This window comes from Nothobranchius furzeri, chromosome 15 (genome assembly GCF_043380555.1).
Source record: "Nothobranchius furzeri strain GRZ-AD chromosome 15, NfurGRZ-RIMD1, whole genome shotgun sequence".
NCBI lineage: Eukaryota > Metazoa > Chordata > Actinopteri > Cyprinodontiformes > Nothobranchiidae > Nothobranchius > Nothobranchius furzeri.
The window spans coordinates 33,976,228-33,988,766 of NC_091755.1; positions in this window are offsets into that span (position 1 = coordinate 33,976,228).

Here is a 12,539-nt window from a genome sequence, read left to right on the forward strand (position 1 = left end):
TGAAATCTTAGAATGTATTGAGAGAAAAACTTGCATTTAGGTTGATTGGCAACCCTAAACCCTATGAGTGATTGTGTGACTGATGACCCTAACCCTGAGATTTGCACAAAAAGCTTTGAACTTGCTAGATCTGCATTTGCAAACTTTCTGAGACACCTTCGAGAGTCCCCCACCAATTCTGCCTAGTGAGATTCTTGCTTTTTGTCTTTGAAGCTGTAGCTTTTAATGTTCCTTAAATTTGACCAATAACCCCTTTAAACTGCCTTTGACCATTACGACCAAGTTTTTGCGTAACTTTACAATATTTCAACTAAATAACATCATTTTGACTGAAGATGTTAAAAGGCTGAAATACAATGCAAAAATGTTATAATTCTTAAAAAACGTTTCATTTAAGACAGAAAAAAGATCTATGACTCGGTGGCTTCTGGGTAAAAATGGCAAAACAAAGTGAATTTAGAACAACATCTATAATACTTTTCAATTACTTCTGATAGAATTAGATTTTTATCATAATTTTACAGAAAATAAAATATATTGTTGATACCACTTAGATTAAAAGAGAATTTTAGATTTTTTTTTTTGGGATTTATTTACCAAACTTTATACTTAGTGAAAGGACAAACATTTCAGGAGGAAATCTTGCACTCATATTTCCTGTAATTATAATACTAACGATGATAATGGTGAAAAAGTTCCATGTTATCTTTAGCATGAGCCTTTTTACAGTGTATTTTATTGGTTTCAGGGTTTGAGAGTCATTAAGTTAATAAAATCTGTTTCAATATCCCCACCGCGTGGTCAGAAGGTGAATAACATGTTTCATGACATCCTCATTCCGACTGAGCAGCAATTTGTCCTGAGACAGAAACACACACGGTGGAGAGAAAAACGAGATATAAATATAGTCTGCTCATATAGAGTAAAATATGGAAATGATAAATAATAATAAAAATATGTATTTATAAGTTGAAGGGTGAGCAGGCATATTTAATAATTCCATTTAAATTGCATGAGCGAGGTCTGTAGTGACTATTCATCATATTCTGTAAAGTATTTTAGATTTAGCTCATTCTATCCTCCTACTGATGATATTTTTGACCATGACTCGTATGCAGAGGGGCCAAAAGTATTTGCATTCATTATTAAGGTAAAGTATAGGTGACAGGGTTTAAAAAGACTTCTGTAGATGTTGAAGTATCAATTCAAGCTTTGTACTGAAGTAAAAGTAAAAAGTACTGGTTTCAGAACTACGTAAAGTATAAAAGTAAAAGTAATGACATGAAAAGCTTAAGCCACGCCACATGTTCACCTCAACCGGATGCAGCAATAAATCAGAATAGTGTTTTTTTTTTTGGTCTGAGGTCCAGTCCGTGGCTCAGTCGGAACCGGTCCGGCCCGATTCTTCCTTTCCTCAGACTGGCCAGCTGTACTTTCTATTTTAAGCTGAGAACTGTCCAGCTGGAGATTTCCGTCGTTTGAACCAACAAGACGACGTTCCTTCAAAATAAGAGTGAACTTGCTGATGCCTGCCGCTGCTATCGGAGCTATCCTCAGACGGGCTTTGTAGTGCTGCGACCGCTGTTCTACCAGCTCCAGTACATCCGAGGGTCCCAGGACCTGGCATTTCCTGATCTACACGGGAGACTCCATAGGTACGTGGTCACGGCACAAAATGGCGGCTCATGTCATCAGCTTCTGAAGCCTCGTGGTAGCCTAGTCATAACAACCAGATTCGCTACGTCAGCCTAGAAATTCTGAACAACACACACACACACACCAACACGAAACATCCATATCCATATGCATTCATCATTGAGATAGTCCTGGTAGATTATAAGAATTTATATTATAGAAATTAAAGATTCTTAAACGATCCCAACTCTCTCTTTTCTTGTCTCTCAGTCAATACAAAGTGTTTAAGTAAACTCCCTGATGATAAAAACGGCCACTTCTGATTAATTACTTAGATCTAATTACAGTGTATAAATATACAACTTCAGATCATTACACAGGGGAGAGACGCTTGGGAGCGCACTTCAACAATGGCAACTCACTTTAACTTTATAGCAGTACTTCAATAAGATGGGCGTAATTCTATTTTAACTTGATTTATATATATAAAAAGCGGAGGAAATAGTGCAAGTACAAAGAACAGCACCTGGATTTTTTAGATGGTCTCCAGAACGTGACTCCGCTTCTGCTGGCATCATCTAACATAGCTGAGGATCAGTACATGGGACTGTGTCAAGGTCTGTGGGCATCACAAATCTTATCCTACATGATGAGAAAACCAGGGTTGTTGCTGATTCTGGTCTGATTGTGTAAACAATGAGCATTCCAGTCCACTTTCATACTGGACAGACGCAAAATGAGGACGTGCCCTAGGTCGTGTCTCAGAGGGCAAACAAATTATCCAACAGAGTTTTTCTTTTAGAGTTTTTACCACGACAAGCCCAAGGCAAATGGGCGTGACGTAGACTCCCTATTTGTACTTTTCTACGTGAGACCTTTGCTCATACTGACGTCGCATTTTCATTGATTCTTATTGTGATTATGATAAACGTAAAGTAGCACCTGCAGTCTCCATCTGTTTTAGTCCTGTTCTTGAACATCAGTACCTTAAAAAACACCGGGTGAGAAACAACACACACACATGCACGTGCGCACACACACCACATTGACAAAGATACCCCCTCTGAGAGTTACTCTTAAAGCACACACTGCCTCAGCCAGGGGAACAGTGTGTGTGTGTGTGTGTGTGTGTGTGTGTGTGTGTGTGTGTGTGTGTGTGTGTGTGTGTGTGTGTGTGTGTGTGTGTGTGTGTGTGAGAGAGAGAGAGAGAGAGAGAGAGAGAGAGAGAGAGAGAGAGAAGAAAACAAACTCTAAGTGGGCGTTTCTATATTTGGTCTCACATTAACTGAACACATTTGCTACAGTAATTCCTGCTGCACATAATTACATGAATGATTAATGTTTAGGTCTCGCACAACTCCAGTAAAGACCATTCGATCCATTTGTGGACATTTATGCTCTTGTTTAGTGCTCCTAAAACATTTAGTGAGTGATTTATAACAGCATGAAATGTTGTGTGATTTGTGTCCTTTAAACCAGGAGCAGATCCAGCTGACAGCTCATTACTGGAGGTTACAGACGTGTGTCGTGGGAATGAGGCAGCACATTATTAAACTGCTCTGTGAGCTTTTCACATTTGTTTGTCACTGAATGTTTAGCATTTCAAATGCTTGGAGTTTATATTTTAAATCTGAATTGTGACTTATTCTCTCCGGCTTTGTTTTTTTCTAATCCCCGAGATTCATCCAAAGGTTCAGCACCACTGATCAATCATCAAAGAGACTTTGGCTCTTCGTGAAAGTTCGTACCATTATATGTTTTGGTTTATGTTTATTCATTTAGCAGACACTTTTATCCAAAGCGACTTATAATTTATAACCTATAGGGCATGTTGTGATCTGTGGGGGAAACCGGAGTACCCGGAGGAAACCCACGCATGCATGGGGAGAACACGCAACTCCAGGCAGAAAGGCCGCAGCCAAGCCGAGTTTCGAACCTGCAACCTTCGTGCTGCGAGGCAACAGTGCTAATCACTGTGCCACCATGCAGCTTATTATAACTCATTTGTTTCTACAAACACCAGGAAATGAACAATTTCATCTTAAAAAAATTATATAAACTATAATAAGACACTTAAACATTAACAGAATGAGTATAAATCAAGGTTTCAGCTTGTTTATACGCTGCAAAAATTGGTTTCTAAGAAAGTAGAAGTTTTTTTGATGTTTGATCGTATTTTTAGTCTAAACAGAAAAATATCTTCTGTAGAAAAATTGCATTACTTCAGACAAAGCAAATACCCTTTCTTGTTCTGGGTAAAATAAATCTGCCAAGGAGGTATGCAAACGTTGCTTGGCTAGAATTATTTCTTTAGAATTTTGATTTATTTGCTATTTAGAATTCTAGCCAAGCAAATGTTGCTCATCCCACTGCCAATCTTTTAATGATGATAAAGATAAATGACCCACGCTTGTATAGCACCTTTCAGAGGACTTCAAAGCACTTTACACAACAGAGTATCTTTCATCCATTCACACACACATTCACACACTGGTGGTGAAGAGCTACTATGTAGCCACAGCTGCCCTGGGGCGTGTAATGATTTGTTAGTTACATCTAATATAAGGAACCATAAAAGGTGAGATTCCATAGGAAATATGAAATATACATACAGGTGCTGGCCAGTAAATTAGAATATCATCAAAAGGTTGAAAATATTTCAGTAATTCCATTCAAAACGTGAAACTTGTACATTATATTCATGCAATGCACACAGACCAATGTATTTCCGATGTTTATTACATTTAAATTTGATATTTATAGGTGACAACCAATGAAAACATCAAATCTGGTATCTCAGAAAATTAGAATATTCTAAAGGCCAATGAAAAAATGTTTGTTTCTCTAATGTTGGCCAACTGAAAAGAATGAACATGAAAAGAATGTGCATGTATAGCACTCAATACTTAGTCGGGGCTCCTTTTGCCTCAATAACTGCAGTAATGCGGCGTGGCATGGACTCGATCAGTCTGTGGCACTGCTCAGGTGTTATGAGAGCCCAGGTTGCTCTGATAGTCGTCTTCAGCTCCTCTGCATTGTTGGGTCTAGCGTATTGCATCCTCCGCTTCACAATACCCCATAGATTTTCTATGGGGTTAAGGTCAGGCGAGTTTGCTGGCCAATCAAGGACAGGGATACCATGGTCCTTGAACCAGGTGCTGGTGGTTTTGGCACTGTGTGCAGGTGCCAAGTCCTGTTGAAAGGTGAAGTCTGCATCCCCATAAAGTTGGTCAGCAGCAGGAAGCATGAAGTGCTCTAAAACTTCCTGGTAGACGGCTGCATTGACCCTGGACCTCAGGAAACAGAGTGGGCCAACACCGGCAGATGACATGGCACCCCACACCATCACTGACGGTGGAAACTTTACACTGGACCTCATGCAACGTGGATTCTGTGCTTCTCCGCTCTTCCTCCAGACTCTGGGTCCTTGATTTCCAAAGGAAATGCAGAACTTGCTTTCATCAGAAAACATAACTTTGGACCACTCAGCATCAGTCCAGTCCTTTTTGTCCTTGGCCCAGGCGAGACGCTTCTTGCGCTGTTTCTTGTTCAAGAGTGGCTTGACACACGGAATGCGACACCTGAATCCCATGTCTTTCATGAGTCTCCTCGTGGTGGTTCTTGAAGCGCTGACTCCAGCTGCAGTCCACTCTTTGTGGATCTCCCCCACATTTTTGAATGGGTTTGTCGTCACAATTCTCTGCAGGGTGCGGTTATCCCTAGAGCTTGTACACTTTTTTCTACCACATTTTTTCCGTCCCTTCGCCTGTCTGTTAATGTGCTTGGACACAGAGCTCTGCGAACAGCCAGCTTCTTTAGCAATCACCTTTTGTGTCTTGCCCTCCTTGTGCAAGGTGTCAATGATTGTCTTTTGGACAGCTGTTAAGTCAGAAGTCTTCCCCATGATTGTGGTGCCTTCAAAACAAGACTGAGGGACCTTTTAAAGGCCTTTGCAGGTGTTTTGAGTAAATCAGCTGATTAGAGTGGCAGCAGGTGTCTTCTATATTCAGCCTTTTCAGAATATTCTAATTTTTTGAGATACCAAATTTGGAGTTTTCATTAGTTGTCACTTAGGAATATCAAATTTAAATGTAATGAACATTGGAAATACATTGGTCTGTGTGCATTGCATGAATATAATGTACATGTTTCACGTTTTGAATGGAATTACTGAAATATTTTCAACCTTTTGATGATATTCTAATTTACTGGCCAGCACCTGTATATATATATATTTTTTTTTTTTTAAACATTAGATCGGAACTTTTTATTGCAGGGATTAGGTAACACTTCGTATTAACCCAGAGTCAAAAGAGAGAGAGACAAGCTTTAAAGAAGATTTATTTCTAAACAATTTAAAACAAGGTCAACTGACTCTAACACTCTGTGTGATGAATGGATCTAGGTGTGAATGAGGCAAGATGGATGGCGTAATGTGGAATGTTGTTATCAGAACTCTTGTTTTCGGACAAGCATTAGTTCTCTGTGGAAGCGAATGTTTTGCTCTAAACTACAGTCGGAGTTTCAAAACCACATTCAGACGCTATCTTGCTGCTCTACATACCCTTGACGGAGACCTCCGTTGTAGATCCAGAATGCCAGGTCCTCTGACCCCCCTTTGGTACCGGAGCCGATGAAACAGCGTACGGTACAACAGACTAGTCTTGGAATGCCTCCAGGTCAGCGACAGGTGTTGGACAACGTCGGCGGGACCCTGAAGGGTCAGTGAGTTCAGCTCTTACTCTGAAGGAGCGTTGCATTCAGGCGTAGCTTGCAACAGGTTTTATTATCCAGCTTGTCAGGTTCTTTGTGTTTAAAAGATTACGAGCGGCCGGCTCGAAATTTGAACTGATTTAAGGGTGACGTGGGAGTTAGTTTTATAATCCAGATGTTTTGATTTATGGTCGAATCAGGATTTGACAACAAATGGGGATGGTATAAACACCACGCAAAGCCACGCCACACATCAGAACGAAAGCTCTGATTGGATGAGAAACAGGAAATGTGTCATGTGACTTTAGCATTATGTGTGATCAGTCTAGTGTCTAGTTTAAAGTTATATTACTTATTACTGTCATAGGATTATAATATCAAGTAATTAATATTCTTATTTCACAGACTGATTGAACATTGAGCTTCACATGATTATTTGGACTAACGAAGTTATTTGATTATCATTTAAATAGAGTTCTTCTAATTTCTAAAAGAGTTCTTCTTGGTCTTCTCTTGAGCTGTAGGGGGAGGCAAATAGCTAGTTAAAACAGTTTAGATGCAGAGGCATCAAAGGCCTTGAGCCATATCTCAAGGAGATTAGTTCTTCATGAGGAGAGAGGGGAAATGACCTTTAGGTGGAAAACAGTCCCTTCACAACCCTACAGGCGTGCTGACAGAACAAGAATATTTGGATCATATTTAAGAATATTTACCTTATTTTAAGTAATGGTATATTTCTAAAGAAGATTTTTTAGGGTAAAAATAAGATAAAATGTCTAAAAATTAAATTATTTACTTTCTTAGAAATCACTTTTTGCAGTGTAGAACCTGAAGTTATCCAAAATGCTTTGGCCAAATTTAGAATAAACATTGGATTTTTTAAACAAGAAACACTAAAGCTGCGACAGAAATGCAATAAATAAACATTAACTCCACCTCACAGCCAGCATGAATTTGGCTGAGATGTTTTTATGTTTGGGATTAATGAGTACACCAAACGCTGCTCACAACCCTCCTGATTAATATTATTCTCAGTCTCAAATAAAAACCTTTTGCAGTACACAGAAGTGTGTTTTATGTCATAATGAACTGAGCTAACTGGGAATGTTTGGCACACCAGGATTACAGTAGATATTAACCAACAGTCTTTTTCTGCTCTTCAGTAAATTTTCCAATAATGACTTCATGCCCTCTTATCGAAACATGCTAATTGCTGCTCATGACCTTATTCGGGGTAAAATGCACCAACAGCATTATAATTCTAGTAATTAGCTTGCAAGTTAATTAAAAAAGGCAGATTATTCTTGTTAAATTACTATTAATAAGTCAGCTATTCTTTCTGAATAGTGGAAAAAACAGATGATGCTGGCAGATGTGAACGTGCAGCCGTTTGATTCTATTATTTACAGTCATCTTAAAAAATTAATGCATGCATGTGATGCATATAATGACGTTTAATTAGAAATTAAAGTTCATCTGTAAAGTATAAAAGTCTTAATCTGTATTGTTGAAAACAAATCAAAAACAAGCATATTAAGATTCACTATTTTCTTCTTTCTCATTTTCATTTTCACTCCTTTTGCTTTTGCATGTTTTATTTAATAATAGACACGTTTAAAGTAGCTTTCCGGAGTTTTCCTCTTTCAGAAATTATGTATGATTCATCAGAAATCCGTAAAAGTAATTATCTTATCATGTACTGTGTTTTGCTAAACACACCCCCTGCCCCGCAGAGCTCCGTGCAATAGGAAACTGAGCGTCGACCAGGACTAACCAATAACATTAGACTGCCGCTTAGATGCTTCAAATTTAAGGAATACCTCGGTTGATGCAGAGTTGATGAACTTTTCACGGACAAGAAAGTCTCTAAAATATAAATATATGAAAACACAGCATGACATGAGATTAATACTTGTAAAACAACGTGTTCTAGCTCTGTCGGCTACAGAAGCACATTTATAAACAAGAAACGTGAAGTCGCCATCTTAAAAAAACAGAGAAACAGCGTTTTTGTGTGATACACTTGTCAGCCACTAGATGGTGCCATCAGATAAGAGAAATACTCCAGAAAGAAGCTAACTAATCTTGCTAATCATTTAGATGTTTTTATTGGGGATGTTCAACATCGGCATTTTTTTCTTATCAATATCCAACACACCAATATAGTCTAACTAGGGGATCTTTATGGCAGAAATAAAACATCTGTATGTAGTTCTTTGCATAAAATCCTTCTCACATGAAGCGATTTTACTAGTTTTATTCTTGACATTGTCAGTATATTTCAGAATGAGCTGTTTCAGTGCTCTGTCACTTTAAGAAGCTGTTGCTGGGCAGGCCCACCCATCCATTAAGGCTACTATAAGCTGAGAAGCTCCGAAATCCCTGCAGGGCTCTGAGTAGAGCTGCTGCTCCTCTGGCATCAAGAGGTGAGAGGTGGTTCTATGCTATTTTTTTTCCATTTGTGACATCACAAACAGGGATATTTTGAAACAACTTGTTGTACGCTTATAATTCCTAAAACCAAACATTGACGGAAAATAGACGGATGGGTTATTTTTACATCTGGGGTGTTTGTAGAGGTAGTAGAGGCCCACATGGCAGCACAAAAGGATGCAAAGGTGAGTTTTGTATATGTCCCCTGAAGTTCCATTTCTGATATAAAAGGACACCAACAAATGCAGCAGCTGACTCCCATTTTCCCCAAGATAATCCTGGCAAACGTCCACTACACAAGGCGGCAAGTTTCTTCTTCCTCACAACTTGTGCCAAAATAAACAAAAGTATCTCCAAAACTGCACATCAGATCCATCTAATATGTGCAGGGTACGTAAATATTGTCATTACAAGTAAAAATTGATAAGTCCCGATTTTACATTTTAATGCAAATATCCAGTAGCGTGTCCAGGCTTTTTAAAATGGGGTGGCCCTTCTTTATGCATAGGTGGCACCTGTAGTTACATTTTTTTAGCGGGGGTCGCCCCACAAAAATAATTCTTTACATTCTAGTTCATTTCTAACTTCAAGTCTGGAAAACCAATGTTAAAGGTGCATGCTGCCCCCTACTGTACGGTTTATAACTCTATGTCTTTAGTGGAGAGTGTAAAGTCAATTCAAATGGAACACAGGAAGTAATCGGCGCGCGGAAATTCGGCAGCAAAAATATGTGGTCAAACCATCAAAATTATAGCAACAGCGCTAATGTTGACTATATGTTGTATTAAAAGCTGTATTACTGATAAGCTTAATAATTTATGCAGTAATTAATCTTCTTACTACACAAATAATACCACATCTAAATGAAAATGCAACATCACAAATGTAACTTCTCTGTATTTAAGACTTTAAAAGTTTGTGAGCATTAACTGTAACACTACAACCAAACCTTTTTACGTAAAACCACAACATATTTCTTATTACCTACTGTATGTGACCTTTTACAGCTAAAATGTTGAGATTTAGCTGTTATCAGGAAATAAAATTGCAACCTAAACATGAATTCCAAACATCAATCTTTGCAAATGTTTCTCCTCTTACATGCCATGCTTACTCCCCCTGGATCATCTGCCTGTGGAACCAGCGCATCTTTCTGTCCCTCACTACTGCTGGCATGTTGCTGTGTAGATATCTGCCTGAGCTGCTGCTGCTGGCTGTGCTGCTAAATATGTCGGTTAATTTGTGACATTTAGAGGCTTCAGCATCTAATGCCCGCAATTTTTTTTCTCTTGCCTTCTCAGCCCCGCCCTTTTCTTTCCTTTTTTTTTTTTTTTTGTTTACTAGCGACGGGGTTTGCATCGTTTTGTTTCTACTGCCTTTGCCTCCTCTCCGCTTCAGCTTCTTGCTCTCCTTGCCTGGCGGCCACAGCTAATGTAGCTGGCATCCAACTTAGAGGTGCAGTGCTGCCACCTAGAGTGCTGGAGCGTGAAAGAGCTTTGAGGGGGGAAAATACAGGCGTTGAAAGCGTGCGTGGAGTGGTGGGCCGGCCCACCGGCTGTCCTGGAGTACCGACCGTTCTGTGACTCTCCAGAATCCACAGATGGCCAGTCCGCCCCTGCTCCAAGGGTGGCATGTGCACTGCCTGGACACGCCCCTGCCAATAATATTGGACACTTCTAGTTTTGAACCTTTATTTTTTTCATTTGGAACTTACATACAATAGTAAATGGATTGGAATGATGGAGTTGTGCAAGAAATGTCTGCGAGGATGCAGGAAGAAATAAAGGATGGGTTATAGATTAAAGGGGAACAAGAGGCGAGCAGATGTTGCCGACATCGTCCATCTGATATACCACACATGTAGTGTAAACAGTAAGTCTCTGTGTGCATACCCTCCGCTTTAATACTGCTGTAATTATACTCTCAACAACCAAACGTTGTTTACCCTTTTATAATGAACAAAAATGAAACAATTGTTTAAAAATAATCATAAAATTACAGGGATCAGACAGTTTCATGCTGTGGATACTTTATATTTTATCTCCAAATATACATTTAAACAAGCCACTTGGACATAAAACAAGCTATGGCACACTTTAAAGGACATTTTAAACACTCTATAGGCAATTTTGCCCCTTTGTAAATGTTTAAATAAAATATTTAGCAAAAAAAATATTTTCTATTTCATGCATTTCTTGGCAGAGTGTCTTACATACTGCTATTTGAGTCAATAACTTCATTGGCAGCTACTTTACAAATACGTGTGATTTGTCAAGCAGGAAAGGTATGGATGATAGGGTAAACCCTCATGAACACAGCTGTTTAGACTCAGACACATAGTAAATAATGAAGGGTTATCTGTGTTTTTTCATGTTGGCAATAAATAAAGTTGATCTGTGGCATTTATAGATACAACAAAAATGATATTAAAGCTCACAAATATACTTTAGAAGAAAAAGACTCTAAACAGGAGATGGTTTTGATTTTAGTCGTAGACCAGTAGTTTGATTTCACGTTGATGCAGCTGAACATTTTACATATTTTTTACCTAATGAGTCGGAAGTGAATGCTTCCTAAAAATGCACCAAGTAATCAGATTCCTGCTAAAAAAAATACCTGAATGCTTTTTATAAACATGAACCCAATCAAACTTGCATTGGTCCCAAAACAGTGATAAATTAGGCGGTTTGCTACAGATTAGTCAGTCACCACTTTCAAGGCTTCTCATATGAATGGATAATAAATAGTTATTAATTAATATTTAACACTGCATAAACCATTACTAAGAGTTTATCATTTATTTAAATATGCGGTTCACTTGTTTAATCATTACTTTTGCATTGGTCTCTAGTAGGAATGACTGCCCTGTACGTTGTTCTTGGGGGGAGGTGGGGAGGGGGGGGGATATACTGGTGCACCATTTCCAGGAACTAGAAGTGAGCCACATCACAGCTGAGCTTCAGACAGCAGGATTTAGACTTTTATTTCCTGATATTTGGACATCTCGCCCCGGATTGGATCACTGACTTGCAACGCTGATGTTGTCGTGTTGTGGAGTTGCTTATGCTAACGGTTAGCTTCTGCTAGCTGAGGCGTTCTCTGCCGTTTCCTGGATGCTAAACCAACAACAGCCTTCCCTGTTGAGCAAAGATGGGAGAGTCCACGAATGATAAGGGACAGTGTGACGTAGATCTGTCAGGATTTTCTGTTCCTAAAGTTTCATCGTCTCTTTTCTATCAGAAGCTAGTGCAGGAGACAGGTGTAGGAGACCAGTTTCATGTTCAGCCGGCATGAAAAACTGAGAGTTGTAATCAGAAATAATCATTAAAGCCATTTATGAGGGGAGTCGTAAAGTGGTACCGGGTAACTAATTATAAATACAATATATAAATACCGTGTTCAGTATAGTGGATTGGTGCTTAGACGACCTGAAGGTCAGTTTTGTTGTTGTGTTCATAAAGTCTGACATCAAGAGAAAAGAAAGCTAAACCTTAGTAGGTCAGTTGTTGCAACCTGGTCTTTTGGGGAGTTCTGATTCCAGGAATGTTTAGTGGAAGGAACTGTCTTCCCTCGCAGAGACCGTTCTTGCTTCCTCGTTTTTCAGAGCAGGAAAACCAACTCCAGCTCAGAAAAGGTCACACTCAACTTCTATTCAGCCACTCTACCAAACAGGATATATTTTAGAAGCAGAATAATTTCCCATTGTAGCATCATCTGGACTCAAAGTGCCAAATCATTCTTTAACAACATTTAAACAG